Raw genomic sequence first — 17,288 nt, 5'->3', positions numbered from 1 at the left:
ATATTGAGGGGCACGAGCCTTCTCTGTTGGACCTTCTGCTGACCACCGATCCAGCCGGATACAGTGTGGTGGTCGACGCTCCGCTTGGATCGTCTGATCACTGCCTTATCCATGCTGCCACACCACTCTCTCGTCCTGGTCGTCGAACGACGACCAGGTATCGAAGAGTTTGGCAGTATTCGTCAGCAGATTGGGATGGATTGCGTGAATTTTACGCATCCTACCCATGGGGGCGGTTCTGCTTTTCCTCTGCTGATCCTAACGTCTGTGCGGACCGTCTTAAAGACGTGGTGCTCCAGGGGATGGAATTGTTTATTCCCTCCTCTGAAGTGCCCGTTGGGGGTCGCAGCAGACCCTGGTATAACAATGCCAGCAGGGATGCTGCACACCTCAAGCGGTCCGCATACGTGGCATGGGATAATGCCAGGAGACGTCAGGACCCTAACAGCCTGGCCACGGGACATTCGCCGATACGAATATTCGCGCGGTGCGAACGGCGAAGCGTCTAGCGACTAAAATAAGAGCATAGAAATGTACCTAACAAGCCACGCGCACGGGCGACCGGCGAAGCGACCGGCGAAATGTACCGAGCGAATCGCGCGATGCGGCGGGCGAGCAAAACAAATGCATGAATACGGACGGCGCGAGCCACGGAGTCGAGCGGTAGTCGCGGCGAATAGTACAGTGATTAAATGAGTTTAGTTGTTTTCGCCGCGAAAAATTAAAACCGAAATTTTTATATTTTTTATTTATTTTTTATTTTATATTTTTAAAGTCGTCGTGGCCTAACGGACGTCCGGTGCAATCGTGTTGAGCGATGCACCGGTGTTCGAATATCAGGCGGGTACCAATTTTTGTAATGAAATACGTACTCAACAAATGTTCACGATTGATTTCCACGGTGAAGGAATAACATCGTGTAATAAAAATGAAATCCTCAAAATTATAATTTGCGTAATTACTGGTGGTAGGACCTCTTGTGAGTCCACACGGGTGGGTACTACCACCCTGCCTATTTCTGCCGTGAAGTAGTAATGCGTTTCGGTTTGAAGGGTGAGGCAGCCATTATAACTATACTTGAGACCTTAGAACTTATATCTCAAGGTGGGTGGCGCATTTACGTTGTGGATGTCTATGGGCCAGTAACCACTTAACACAAGGTGCGCTGTGAGCTCGTCCACCCATCTAAGCAATAAAAAAAATATAGCTGAAATACTAGCTAGACCAGCTATTTGGAAGTCTAGCCACCCAAAGTATTTCTCGTACTTCTTGTGGAATTCTCCATCTATAGGTACACTCCGATTCTTATTCAAATCATGTACTTCACAATCTTTTCCAAATAATAGGTCCTGAACCAAAAAACTATTAATTTGTAAGCAATATCGAGATAATTTCGATATAGACATTTCGCTGTCGGACTTCCTTACTAGTCGCGGCGGCGAACGTGAGTACCCGTGGCCTGCAAACGGTGCTGCGCGAATGGTCGCCTCGTCCACCGCTTCGCTGTTCGCACCGCCGATCCCCGTGGCCAGGCCGTAACATCTCAGAGGAAAGGCGGAAATATAACGCCGCTTCCAGGTCCTACAAGAAGGTTATTGCCAAGGCGAAGTCAGAGCACGTTGCTAGAGTTGGCGAGCGACTAAAGAGCTATCCCTCTGGGAGCCGTGCTTTTTGGTCGCTCGCCAAAGCCGCAGAAGGAAACTTTTGCAGGTCTAGTCTCCCACCACTGCGAAAGTCCGATGACAGTCTGGCCCATAGTGCGAAAGAGAAGGCTGACCTTCTGGTCAAACTCTTCGCCTCGAACTCGACCGTGGACGACGGGGGTGCCACGCCACCGAACATCCCCCGGTGTGATAGTTCCCTGCCGGAGATCTGCTTTACACAGTTTGCAGTCAGGCGGGAACTCTGACTCCTGGACGTCCATAAGTCGAGTGGGCCAGACGGCATCCCCGCAGTGGTTCTGAAAACGTGCGCCCCTGAGCTGACGCCTGCGCTAACGCGTCTGTATCGCCTCTCTTATTGCGCTAACAGGGTTCCGTCTTCATGGAAGACCGCCCACGTCCACCCTATCCCCAAGAAGGGTGACCGGTCGGACCCATCGAGCTATAGGCCTATCGCGATAACTTCCTTGCTTTCCAAGGTGATGGAGCGAATAATAAATATACAACTCCTGAAGTATCTTGAAGATCGCCAGCTTTTTTTTTTTTTTTTTTTATTGCTTAGATGTGTGGACGAGCTCACAGCCCACCTGGTGTTAAGTGGTTACTGGAGCCCATAGACATCTACAACGTAAATGCGCCACACACCTTGAGATATAGTTCTAAGGTCTCAGTATAGTCACAACGGCTGCCCCACCCTTCAAACCGAAACGCATTACTGCTTCACGGCAGAAATAAGCAGGGTGGTGGTACCTACCCGCGCGGACTCACAAGAGGTCCTACCACCAGTAATTACGCAAATTATAATTTTGCGGGTTTGATTTTTATTGCACGATGTTATTCCTTCACCGTGGAAGTAAATCGTGAACATTTGTTGAGTACGTATTTCATTAGAAAAATTGGTACCCGCCAGCGAGATTCGAACACCAGTGCATCGCTCGATACGAATGTACCGGACGACTTATCCTTTAGGCCACGACGACTTCGAAAGCTGATCAGTGACCGACAGTACGGTTTCCGTCACGGTCGCTCAGCTGGCGATCTTCTCGTATACCTTACTCACAGGTGGGCTGAAGCCTTGGAGAGCAAGGGCGAGGCTCTTGCTGTGAGCCTTGATATCGCGAAGGCCTTCGACAGGGTCTGGCATAGGGCACTTCTGTCGAAGCTACCATCTTACGGAATCCCCGAGGGTCTCTGCAAGTGGATCGCTAGCTTTTTGGATGGGCGGAGCATCACGGTCGTTGTAGACGGCGATTGCTCTGATACCATGACCATTAACGCTGGCGTTCCACAAGGTTCGGTGCTCTCCCCCACGCTTTTCATCCTGTATATCAATGACATGCTGTCTATTGATGGCATGCATTGCTATGCGGATGACAGCACGGGGGATGCGCGATATATCGGCCATCAGAGTCTCTCTCGGAGCGTGGTGCAGGAGAGACGATCAAAACTTGTGTCTGAAGTGGAGAACTCTCTGGGGCGAGTCTCCAAATGGGGTGAATTGAACTTGATTCAATTCAACCCGTTAAAGACACAAGTTTGCGCGTTCACTGCGAAGAAGGACCCCTTTGTCATGGCGCCGCAATTCCAAGGAGTATCCCTGCAACCTTCCGAGAGTGTTGGGATACTTGGGGTCGAGATTTCGAGCGATGTCCAGTTTCGGAGTCATCTGGAAGGCAAAGCCAAGTTGGCGTCCAAAATGCTGGGAGTCCTCAACAGAGCGAAGCGGTACTTCACGCCTGGACAAAGGCTTTTGCTTTATAAAGCACAAGTCCGGCCTCGCGTGGAGTACTGCTCCCATCTCTGGGCCGGGGCTCCCAAATACCAGCTTCTTCCATTTGACTCCATACAGAGGAGGGTCGTTCGGATTGTCGATAATCCCATTCTCACGGATCATTTGGAGCCTCTGGGTCTGCGGAGGGACTTCGGTTCCCTCTGCATTTTGTACCGTATGTTCCATGGGGAATGCTCTGAGGAATTGTTCGAGATGATACCGGCATCTCGTTTTTACCATCGCACCGCCCGCCACCGGAGTAGAGTTCATCCATACTACCTGGAGCCACTGCGGTCATCCACAGTGCGTTTCCAGAGGTCTTTTTTGCCACGTACCATCCGGCTATGGAATGAGCTTCCCTCCACGGTGTTTCCCGAGCGCTATGACATGTCCTTCTTCAAACGAGGCTTGTGGAGAGTATTAAACGGTAGGCAGCGGCTTGGCTCTGCCCCTGGCATTGCTGAAGTCCATGGGCGACGGTAACCACTCAACATCAGGTGGGCCGTATGCTCGTCTGCATACAAGGGCAATAAAATAAAAAAAAAAAAAAAAAAAAAATGGCAAATGTTGATTAACATTTGTATAAAATATTTATGAATTATGAAATTAAGTCTTCTGTTAAAAAAATATTCGAGTCGTTTCAGCAATAGAGTTGTACTGTTAAAAATAAGACCTTACAACTCATATCTCGAGGTGGGTGGCGGCATTTCTATGAGCTTCGGTTACCATTGAAAACCAGGTGAGCCGTGAGCTCATCCACACAAAAAGAAACACAAAATAAATCGCACTAAATTATTTGTTTCACTGATGTTTCTGATGTCTCTACTTGGATGTCGATAATAACAAAGCTTAACCATTTAGTACTGAAAGTTGTGAGCGAATCGGTGAAAGTGTTTACGGACAACCCAGATAGAAACAAAACAGTCAAAATCTTAATAGCATCTTAAACCGAAACCGAAAAAAAAACATAACACACAAAAGGCTCCGGTTTTTACGAGCTTAATTTTGCATTTTACAAAACGGGTTTGGTACATTTTTCCTCACTTCCGATAGAACAAACAAGATAGTCTGTGTAATTTAATAATATTGAACTATGTAGTGATATTTATCATGAAACACAAGATTTGAAATATTACATTTTTAAATTATAGTAATATAACGAAACCAAAAATAAGGAAATACATTGGTTGACTTCCTTGAGAATTGTACAAAAATTATGATGACGAGCATAGCTTTTATTCCGAAAAAAAAAACCTATTCTTCAATCGTCTACATAGTTCTCGTGATTAGTAGGTCTAGTCTAGTTAATGCGTCTGTATTAGCACATGTCCAGGCTGGTTTTCAGTTATTGAACATTTAGGGTCTGGGTATGTTGTATTTGTTGTTGTTGCCTTATTACCGGCCGGTGTAAATGGAATCTAAATTAACATCTTAGAAAATGAAATATACGAAGAAAACATACCATGAAAATGCATATAAGAGTAAGCACTGAAAAACAAATGATAGAACATATATAATTAACGCCTAACGAACTCTGTTATTAATTGTGTTAATCATTATTATCTATATATTAATATGTGAAGCAAAAACTTTGTATCCCTTTTTACGAAAATTGCGCGAACGGAGGAGTATGAAATTTTCCACACTTAGAGAGAATATAGAGAAAAAGTGCACAATGCTAAATTTTTTTTAAAATAATGCATAAAATATACATTAAATCAATAAAGAGAACATAACACACACTATATACCATGTATTTGACGCACACACGCATGCATACTATCTATTGTCAAACTTTCGTTCTTGACGTCTGTTGTCAAATTGAGAATAGATTAAATATTGTTTGTCTTTGTTAATATTTTTTATAGTGTAGTCTTGGCGATATTTGTGATTATAGAAGTATAAAATACAATCATAATATAATCATAATAGTGTACAAAGAGTGTGTGACCTCTAGTACAAATTATTGGTGGTAATACTTTATTGCAATAATATGTAATAAGACATATATATTGTTCTTTAAGGGGAATGATGTGAGGAATTGCTTGAGATGAGGTGGGTGGCACATTTACGTTGTGGATGTCTATGGGCTCCAGTAACCACTTAACACCAGGTGGACTGTGAGCTCGTCCACCCATCTAAGCAATAGAAAGAAAAAAGATGAACCCATCATCTCCGCCTCCACCGGGGTAGAGTTCATCCCCTTTGCTTATATCTGCAAATATCTTTTTTTACCACGTACCATCCGGCTTTGAAATGAGCTCCCCTCTACGGTGCTTACACAACGCTATGACACGTTCTTTTTCAAACGAGGCTTGTGGAGAGAAAGTACTTAACGGTAGGCAGCGGCTTGGCTCTGCCCCTGGCATTGCTGGCATCCATAAGCGACGATAGCTGCTCACCTCACTCAGGTGGGCTGTAAGCTCACAAATAAAATAAAAATTTGATCGTAAGTACTCTTAAGTTAATACCATATCACTATTTAGAATGAAACGGTAATTACATAAACACGCACAGATTTATGCCGAATTGTTGCCTTCTATGTATAAAAGCATTTATGAAAACTGACCTGACGTAATGATACTAATGTTTTATAATACTGGTAATGTATGTTTTTTTAACATCTTCTGTTTTCCAAACAGATCGCGTTCATACTTTCGGATTGACAACCATTCCTTTTGTCTGTATAAATCAAATAGATATAAACATTTGCAAAAGGAATTTGTCTTTAATTTCAATTGTTTTATTGCCTTCGAAGAACAAATTATCGTATTCTGCAATAGAAACAATATGTGGCGTGAATTTCTGTTTTAATAAACAATTTGCACCGATATTCCACGAATCCGATACCTGCTGGCTTCTAATCACCTTGTTCCTGAATATCTCCAGCTGAGCATGTACAAGCTAATTGTTGACTGTCATAGGAAGATACCTTCAACAATCACTAATTGGGAAATGAGCTTGTGCTTACGAGAACTGTGTCGCATTTGTTAATTATTCTTGGGTGCTTGTTATTATTGTCTCGCATATGTTTCTTGTATCCATAACACAAGAAAAAAAATCGGTTGTCTGTAAAGTCGGTTTACTGACGATAGTTGAACGTGACAACGTCATAAGAAAATACTGATGGAATGGTTTAATTTTTCAATTATCGCAATTATCATTGCGTATCGAATGTGGTGTCAATTATAAACAATTGACACCACATTCACTTTTCACTGAACTTCATACTTGACGAAAACATGTAAATGTATTATTGTATAGCAGCTGTCCACGCGGATGCATTGCTCACTCAAGTAAGAGAGAGACAGATGTCGAACGCTACCGAACGCGGAGGCCGACTGTGCCTCTTTGTCGCTCGTTGCGCTCTCTCGCTTTCACTTCAAGCCTTAAATGGAACGCCTCAGAGCGAGGTAACGCCGCATGAGTCATGTTTTTTCGTGCGTGCAGCCGACTCCATCGAATTATAAGACGTTGTCACGTCAAAAACAACGCTTGGTACCACTGGATGTGGAACATTTATTTTATTTAGTAACATTAGTAAGTTGGCTTTTGTTGAATTACTAAGTTTCATTTATTTTGTTGTTTACGAAAGAAGTTTTGGTGGTAGTACAAAGTTTTTTTTTATTTCATTGCTTTCCCGATTTATAGGTGAATAACTACTGTGAAAGTTTCGTATTTATATTCGATTCTTATTTTTTGCAACACTGCGATTCATTAAGGTGTTTTATATTAAGTACAGTTGTAATAACAAAATGAAAAAATAAAAAAACATAGAAAGTACAATTGAAGTTTCTCGTCGAGATTATAAGTGACCTCATTTAGTCTGAATGCAATATAAAGCCTTGCCTGAAGGGTGTAACTGTTTCACTTTGATTTGTTTTAAATTGCAGCAACAAAATCTTAAATAGATAGCAAGCGAACGATCCTTTTGCGATGAAAACAATGTGATTTATTTTCCAGTCTCGCTTAGTCCTTTAGACGTATTACGTCAGAGATTTAAGATTTGAAATGTAGAAAGTACTTGGACCGTGTGAATTGTGTGTGTTCTCCGATACTTTTATATTAAACTAGCTGACCCGGCAGACTTCGTAGTGCCTCAATCGATAAATAAAAGACCTAAACTTTTGTATAAAATAAACTTAAAACAAACAAAAGGAATCCGTCCGACGGGGGATAGATACATCAAAGGAAAAACAAAATTTTTATTTTTATTTAATTCCGAGCATTTTCATATTTATCTACCTTTTAAACCTTCTCTGGACTTCCACAAATAATTCAAGACCAAAATTAGCCAAATCGGCTCAGCCGTTCTCGAGTTTTAGCGAGACTAAAGAACAGCAATTCATTTTTATATATAGAGATTATTATTGTCGCGGTTTTAGTAAGCACAAACTCTTCTTGTACTATACAATGAAATAAGTAGCTTATATTTGTACAATATTATAAGTAGCATAGAAGAAAAACAACCTTATATTCGGTTCACATTCGAAAGATTAATAGAGGCTTTAACAAATACACGTGTGCCATATAAAATTACAAACACATTGTGGCACTTACAATATGCGGAGAGCTTAACCGCAACGACATAGGATTATAGCATTAATACATTTTACATTCGCGAAATATAAGGTTTACGGAAATCGAGGATTAAATCTATAATATATTTTGCAAATGAGAAAAAAAAAAGGAGCCCAACATGAATATTAATCTTAAGGGTCTTTGACATCAGACTTTCGTACGGCATTAAGGAAAATATTCTAAATCTGAGCAAAAGGAAAATTAAAACAATTATTTATGTTACATTTCCATACCAATGAAGGGAGAGGCATTTTTATTATGTTTTGTTTGTTTTAACGCAACAGAAAACCTTAAGGGAAAACTGTTAGAGCAGTTTAAGAGATAATCGGTAAGGTTTAACTTCTTTGAAAACTCATCGGCAGTAGGCAGCAGATTTAGCGTGCCGCTAGTATTGCCGATGTCCATGAGCGTGACCACTCCTCTTCAGGTATATCGAATGCTTGTTTGTCTTCAAAGAAGCTGTGTAGTACGAACATCTCTCTCTCTCTCTCTCTCTCTCTCTCTCTCTCTCTCTCTCTCTCTCCCTCGCAAACTACACAACACTGTTATGGGGGTGACTACACATGCGACATAGGCCTCGCCACAAAGACCGGTCCTGCGCTGCCTTTTTTATTTTTGTTTTATTGCAGAGATGGGTGGACGAGCTCACAGCCCACCTCGTGTTTAGTGGTTACCTGGAGCCCATAGACATTCACAACGTAAATGCCGCCACCCACCTTGAGATATGAGTTCTAAGTTCTCAGTATAGTTACAACGGCTGCCCCACCCTTCAAACCGAAACGCATTACTGCTTCACGGCAGAAATAGGCAGGATGGTCGTACCTACCTGTATCCAGCGGTTATTAATTAATGCCCACGTTTTCAAAACTGTCCAAAAAGTCATGATGATGATGTAATAGAACAAATTCTCACGAGAACGAAAACGTCACAGGCTTACCTTGAATTGTAAATATCATAAACAGCCCTTAAATGAAAATCGCAATTTCTTTGTCTATAAGCAATTATCGGTCATAATAAGTCGATGTAGGTCGCCGTGATACGTGACTATTACAGTCCTACCCCTCAATAACAATGTAATAATATAATCAAATCTAAATAGTATTTTTATTAAGTACCTAACTGCTGAACATATGTACACTCTTTTTCCTACTTAGACAATTTTCTAACACTAGCCCTAGCAAAAGTAGTGCTTCGCAGAATCTACCACCGGATCGGAATCGCCACCTACCGAGAAGAAAAAAAAAACACAGATGTACAATGAGTTAGATATATTTTTTATTACTTGAGAGCCCCATGGTTTTCTAAATATCGGAGCCCTGTTCATTATGCGTATTGTAGCATAGTAAAACAATATGATCATTATCCACAAACACAATCCGCTGAGTTTCTCGCCGGGCTCCCTAAGTGGGTCGCAATATCGAGGCGATGGTAGATTCAGCGAAGCACTACTCTTGCTAGGGCGGTTGTTAGCAAAATTCTCTCAGGCTGAGCCCCGTGAGCTTGCCCACTAACGAGGGTCATACCAGTACAGCCCCTTGAAGTGACTGGTAGATAGGTAGGCAAGAAAAGTGATCACTTTGCTAATTGACAGGGGAAATCGCATGCCAGACGTCTTTGGTTTTTTTTTCTCCTACCTATGCTGATAATCACAATTCATTTAAAGATAAAAGTACTATTTTGTTCGGTTTTCGCGAGTTGCAGACATAGTACTACATAGCTTATCCTAATCATAGAAGACGAGGAGAGCGTAAGAAAGTAAATAGCTGTTGGTAAAAACTATAAAATATAACTCTTAACAGGATAAAATAAATTACCGAATAGAAAATAGAACACGCGAAATAGTAATAATTTAGTTCATGCATGAATTATGTTAATGTTATGAAATTCGAAAACATATGAGTCGTCTATTATCAAAGGTGGCAGGCAATCTGTGCATTTGTACAAAAAAATGTTATTGATATGTCAATACAGATTGATTTGAATATAATCGTCTCCTTCAAAGAATACGGTTCAAAACCTGCATTAAGCCCAGCGACATTTAAAAATACAAAAAATATTGGTAAATCGTTTTCAGTGTATATTTTATATCAAAATGTACGCGGTCTTAGATCTAAGTTAAGTTTATTTAAAAAATCACTTTTGAATACGAATGCACATTTGATAGCTGTTACCGAGACATTTCTTGTTAGTTCGGTATATGATGGAGAGCTGTTCCCTAGGGGATATACTGTCTATCGACAGGATCGTGCTAACGATGCAGGCGCGGGTGGCGTCTTGCTCGCTGTTCGCGACACTTTCTCCTCACGCCGTATTACTAATATTGATGGTCTCACGGCGGCGCAGGAGGTTTTATTTGTATTAATAACTTATAAAAATATTAAGTTTCTCTGTTGTGTAGTATACTTACCGCCTAATTATAATAATATGGAGTATATACATGTGTTACAAACCATCGAAAATGCTATTTGTAAACTTGCACCGGTGGAAGTAGTTGTTATTGGTGATTTCAATTTAAATTCTGTGTCTACCTATGTACGCGAGCAATTCGAATATTTCTTAAATTTTTGTAAATTAACGCAATTTAATACTATTCCAAATCATCATGGAGGTATCTTGGATTTCGTTTTGAGTGGACTACACAGAGAACGTGTCTGTGTTGTGAGGGGAATCGGTGCTCTCGTGCCGGAGGACTGCTATCATCCGACGCTTGAAGTATCCGTGCGATGGCCTAGCAGGCGGAGCTGTGTCGGCGCCGGCATGCCCTCCCTCCCTCTATCATCCGATCCAGCCTACGTACTGGATAGCGGCTTCCAATGGAATTTTCGTAAAGCTGATATTAATGTACTATATGCATCTTTTGCTGAGATTGATTGGAGTGACATTGTTTCTGAGACAGATGTCAACATCGCTCTTAATACATTTTATAACAAATTATACTCTATAATCGACTACTGTGTGCCGACCAAACGTTGCATAGTAACAAATCAAACCAATAAATACCCAACTTGGTTTACTTCCGAAATAATACAAAACTTAAGATTCAAACATTTTAACCACAAAAGGTACAAAGCTGAGGGAAAAGAAGTAAATTTAGAATTGTTTAAATATTATAGGAGTAGAATAAAATATCTGATCGAGACAGCGTATAAAAAATATTTGTTGAGTATAGAGAGAGACATCGGTGATAATCCAAAAATATTTTGGAAGTTTATTAAAGATAAGCGACAAAGTAGGCATAATTGTAATAAATATTATGATTACTTGGGAAAACCTGTGGAAGGACAATACGCGGCAGATGCATTTGCAACTTACTTCAGTTCAGTTTTCTTAGCCGATGAACCCAAATTAGATCCAACTGAGGCCCAGCATAGTGCAGCAATAACATCACAGTTTTGTTCCAGTGCTCGAGTAGCTTTATTGACTGTAGATAATTCCGACCTGCGCTGTGCTGTGAAGCGCATTAAGCCGTTCTCCGCATCAGGTCCAGATCGTATCCCTTCCTTTTTGGCTAAGGATTGTATAAGTGTGCTTAGTGTACCACTACTACATATTTATAATCTCTCACTCCGAATGTCCACATATCCATCTACGTGGAAGCACACTAGAGTAACTCCGGTCTTCAAGGGTGGTGACCGCACAGATGTGAAAAACTATCGACCCATCGCAGTATTATCAGTATTTGCAAAGATATTTGAGTCCATTATTAATAAACATGTTATTGCGCAGATCCGGAACCAATTGACTGACAGTCAACATGGTTTTCGAGCTGGTAGATCTACGGCAACTAACCATATTAATTTCGTCAACTATGTTGCTGCTGAAATGGATGCAGGGAAACAAGTCGACGCTGTATACTTAGACTTTGAAAAAGCCTTCGACCGTGTCGATAATGACGTATTGTTGATGAAATTTGCTTCATTCGGATTTACCCCAAAACTCCTCAAATTATTTTCTTCTTATCTCTCTGATAGGTCTCAGCATGTTGAGTTAGCGGGTTTCAAATCTAAAACTTATTTTACAAGATCAGGGGTCAGTCAGGGTAGTAACCTTGGTCCCACTCAGTTTTTAATCATGATAAATGATCTATCTTCTATTCTCAGTGAGAGGACCAAGTGTCTTATGTTTGCTGACGATCTTAAGCTGTACGTTGGGGTCGGGTGTGATGCTGAGCGCCATGCTTTGCAACGCGACATTACTCGGGTTGCAGAATGGGGAGAGCGTAACCGCTTGCATTTTAATACTAATAAATGCAAGGTCGTTGCTTACAGCCGGTCACGGTCGCCCGTGTTGTTTCCATACCATTTATCTGGAGTCATTTTGAATCATGTGGCAGTTATACGTGACCTGGGAGTTATTTTCGATTCCAAGCTAACGTTTAAAGATCACATACAAAATATATGTAAAAGGGGTAGTGGTCTGCTCGGGTTCATAATTCGTCAGACGCACGACTTTGTAGGCCATCGTGTGATTGTTATGCTGTACGATGCCTATTTGCGAAGTAGTCTTGAATATAACGCACTCGTGTGGGATCCTCGCGAAGCAGTTCAAAAGCTAATGCTGGAAAAACTACATAAAAAATTTTGCAGGTTCCTATTCAAGAAAATGTATGGATACTATCCGTTCTTGTATCCATCACTTTATGTGACTGGTATGGTCGGATTAGATACTCTTGAGCTCAGACGGAAGATGACTCTTGTGGTGCATTATTATCAGCTATTGCATAACAAAATTGATAACTCCACTGCACTGGAATCAGTGTCGTTATATGTGCCTGATGGCTACATGCGCGGATGTATGTGTGGAGGGATGCGTCGCCAGCGGCAGCTTCTTAGTACTACGCACGCGCGTACGCAGCACACCGCTAACTCCCCGACGCATCGTGCTGTCTCGCTACTCAATGGCTTGCTAGCTTATGCTCCGGAAATGGATATATTCCATGATGGTTTGCAGCGATTTATTTTTGTTGTCAGGAATTACTTAAGCTAATTATTAATACCTTACAAATGTTTTGGTTTATACTGTTAATTTGTAAGTAGACTAATTAAATAAATAAATAAATAAATAAATAAATAAATAAATAAATTAAATAAAGGTTAATACTTAATCTGTTATTTATCTAAGATGTCGTTCAGAAGAGTTTTGTGACTGCCAATGGAATACAAAGTCAATAATTCGTTTTTCTGATTTACCAATAATTGTCCAAAAGTCACATTGCCGGCTTTGATAATAGTCGACTCATATATAATATTTTTGTTGCACAAGAAATGGCTTGTTAATATGCTATTTTGTTTATTACTCGTTCTGACCCGGCCTCGAATTGACGAAACAGTTCGTTTTTTCACATCGTGTGGCCAAAGCTATCGTAACAGTAAATACAATTCTCAAACACGGAAGACTTACACGGTGGACGTAAAACTTAATGCGAAACGGAACGACCTATTTTCGTGGATTAGAATGAATAAAACGGTCTAAAGGTCGCCATAAGAGGAAACAGGGTAACGATATTGTTCGAAAAATTATATTTTTTAAATGTATTTCTAATTTCCATCTTCTTTTTTTTGTGGTTTTGGAAATCTAAATTTTAATGCAAAGGCTTAACTGAGAAGAATAACCGAAAGAAGAAACACAACAAATCCCTCACTACGGCACAATGCAATGGATAAATGGAGATTTAACCCAAGGAGAGTTGAGTCGCGCTGGCGGCGTCCGGTCGTAATACTCATGCTAAGTCCCTAAGTAGCATGATAAGAAGACATGCAACGCCATCCCCACATACTGCAGGATAAAGGTCAGATGAAGAAGAAGTATTGCTCTCTTTGCCTTCAAATCTTCGTGAGTGGAGCAAGAAAGCGACATTTGCAGCTAGAATTGAAAATGCATCTAAATAATATAATCGACATCACCTTTTGGCATTGTTCTATTCGCTGATTCAAAACTGGACCAATTTCATATTATTTTGTTTTATGAGTCATTTATGTAAAACTGATTATCCCTCCGTGTTTTAATTTGATTTTACTTAACTCAAAAAACATATTTAAATGACTCAACAAGGCGAAGCGAGCAGCTCTGCTGCTCGAATTAATTTAAAACTTATTAGTCGCTGTTATATCCGATATTTAGTATTGATCGGTAGGAATGTTTATGAGATTTTTTTTTTTTTTTTTTTTTTATTGCCCTTGTAGGCAGACGGGCATACGGCCCACCTGATGGTGAGTGTTTACCGTCGCCCATGGACTTCAGCAATGCCATGGGGCAGAGCCAAGCCGCTGCCTACCGCTTAATACTCTCCACAAGCCTCGTTTGAAGAAGGACATGTCATAGCGCTCGGGAAACACCGTGGAGGGGAGCTCATTCCATAGCCGGATGGTACGTGGCAAAAAAGACCTCTGGAAACGCACTGTGGATGACCGCAGTGGCTCCAGGTAGTATGGATGAACTCTACTCCGGTGGCGGGAGGTGCGATGGTAAAAACGAGATGCCGGTATCATCTCGAACAATTCCTCAGAGCACTCCCCATGGAACATACGGTACAAAATACAGAGGGAACCGAAGTCCCTTCGCAGACCCAGAGGTTCCAAACGATCCGTGAGACCGGGATTATCGACAATCCGAACGGCCCTCCTCTGTATGGAGTCAAATGGAAGAAGCTGGTATTTGGGAGCCCCGGCCCAGAGATGGGAGCAGTACTCCACGCGAGGCCGGACTTGTGCTTTATAAAGCAAAAGCCTTTGTCCAGGCGTGAAGTACCGCTTCGCTCTGTTGAGGACTCCCAGCATTTTGGACGCCAACTTGGCTTTGCCTTCCAAATGACTCCGAAACTGGACATCGCTCGAAATGTCGACCCCAAGTATCCCAATACTCTCGGAAGGTTGCAGGGATACTCCTTGGAATTGCGGCGCCATGACAAAGGGGTCCTTCTTCGCAGTGAACGCGCAAACTTGTGTCTTTAACGGGTTGAATTGAACCAAGTTCAATTCACTCCATTTGGAGACTCGCCCCAGAGAGTTCTCCACTTCAGACACAAGTTTTGATCGTCTCTCTTGTACCACGCTCCGAGAGAGACTCTGATGGCCGATATATCGCGCATCCCCCGTGCTGTCATCCGCATAGCAATGCATGCCATCAATAGACAGCATGTCATTGATATACAGGATGAAAAGCGTGGGGGAGAGCACCGAACCTTGTGGAACGCCAGCGTTAATGGTCATGGTATCAGAACAGTCACCATCTACAACGACCGTGATGCTCCGCCTATCCAAAAAGCTAGCGATCCACTTGCAGAGACCCTCGGGGATTCCGTAAGATGGTAGCTTCGACAGAAGTGCCCTATGCCAGACCCTGTCGAAGGCCTTCGCGATATCAAGGCTTACAGCAAGAGCCTCGCCCTTGCTCTCCAAGGCTTCAGCCCACCTGTGAGTAAGGTATACAAGAAGATCGCCAGCTGAGCGACCGTGACGGAAACCGTACTGTCGGTCACTGATCAGCTGGCGATCCTCCAGATACTTCAGGAGTTGTATATTAATTATTCGCTCCATCACCTTGGAAAGCAAGGAAGTTATCGCGATAGGCCTATAGCTCGATGGGTCCGACCGGTCACCCTTCTTGGGGATAGGGTGGACGTGGGCAGTCTTCCATGAAGACGGAACCCTGTTAGTGCAATAAGAGAGGCGATACAAACGCGTTAGCGCAGGCGTCAGCTCAGGGGCGCATGTTTTCAGAACCACTGCAGGGATGCCGTCTGGCCCGCTCGACTTATGGACGTCCAGGAGTCGGAGTTCCCGCCTGACTGCACACTGTGTAAAGCAGATCTCCGGCAGGGAACTATCACACCGGAGGATGTTCGGTGGTGTGGCACCCCCGTCGTCCACAGTCGAGTTCGAGGCGAAGAGTTTGACCAGAAGGTCAGCCTTCTCTTTCGCACTATGGGCCAGACTGTCATCGGACTTGCGTAGTGGTGGGAGACTAGACCTGCAAAAGTTACCTTCTGCAGCTTTGGCGAGCGACCAAAAAGCACGGCTCCCATAGGGATAGCTCTTCAGTCGCTCGCCAATTCTAGCAACGTGCTCCGATTTCGCCCTGGCAATAACCTTCTTGTAGGACCTGGAAGCGGCGTTATATTTCCGCCTTACCTCTGAGATGTTAGGATCCCGACGTCTCCTAGCATCATCCCATGCAACGTATGCGGACCGCTTGAGGTGTGCAGCATCCCTGCTGGCATTGTTATACCAGGGTCTGCTGCGACCCCCAACGGGCACTTCAGAGGAGGGGATAAACAATTCCATCCCCTGGAGCACCACGTCTTTAAGACGGTCCGTACAGACGTCAGGATCAGCAGAGGAAAAGCAGAACCACCCCCATGGGTAGGATGCGTAAAACTCACGCAATCCATCCCAATCTGCTGACAAATACTGCCAAACTCTTCGATACCTGGTCGTCGTTCGACGACTAGGACGAGAGAGTGGTGTGGCAGCACGGATAAGGCAGACGATCCAAGTGGAGCGTCGACCACCACACTGTATCCGGCTGGATCGGTGGTCAGCAGAAGATCCAACAGAGAAGGCTCGTGCCCCTCAATATCTGGGACACGGGTGGGCTGTGTCACCAGCTGGGAGAGGCCGTAGGCCAAGGCGAAATCGTAGGCAGCCCGACCCGGGAGGTCAGTGGTTCTGGACCTCAACCACTCTTGGTGGTGAGCGTTAAAGTCTCCAAGAACCACCACCTCCGCAGATGGGTACTGCTCAAGCACGCGGTTAGTTCCCTCTTGCACATGCTCTATCAGAGCTGAACCTGCATCACTGCTGTAGGACCTGTACAGGCACGCGTAGACTCGGGTACGACCCCCGTGATCTACGCGCAGCCACAAGAGGGACAGGTCCCGTTGTTCGAAGCTTCGTAGACGGCGACAACAGACATCAGCCCGGACGAATACACACACCCCGGCTTTACGCAGGAAGTTGTGCTCCAATACGTAGCCGGGGTATTCAAGGTACGAAGTATCATCCGGAGCAGATATCTGCGTCTCCGTCAGAAAAAGGAGGGCAGGCTGCGCCGTCTCAAGATGGTGGTGTACGGCGTCGAGGTTGCTATGTAGACCCCTTACATTGCTGAAATCCACATTAAATGTGGAATGGGGAATCGCCGACAAAACCCTTTTCCTTTTTCGAACTTTCATTATTATTATTTTTTTTTTTTTTTGGAGAGTGGGATTGGGTGGGGTAGGATGTTCGAGGCGTAATCGTGACAATACCTGAATAAAGCGCGGAGCACAGTACGTG

The sequence above is a fragment of the Bombyx mandarina genome, chromosome 12 (genome assembly GCF_030267445.1).
Source record: "Bombyx mandarina strain Sakado chromosome 12, ASM3026744v2".
Classification (NCBI taxonomy): Eukaryota; Metazoa; Arthropoda; class Insecta; order Lepidoptera; family Bombycidae; genus Bombyx; species Bombyx mandarina.
This window is presented reverse-complemented; position numbering follows the sequence as displayed.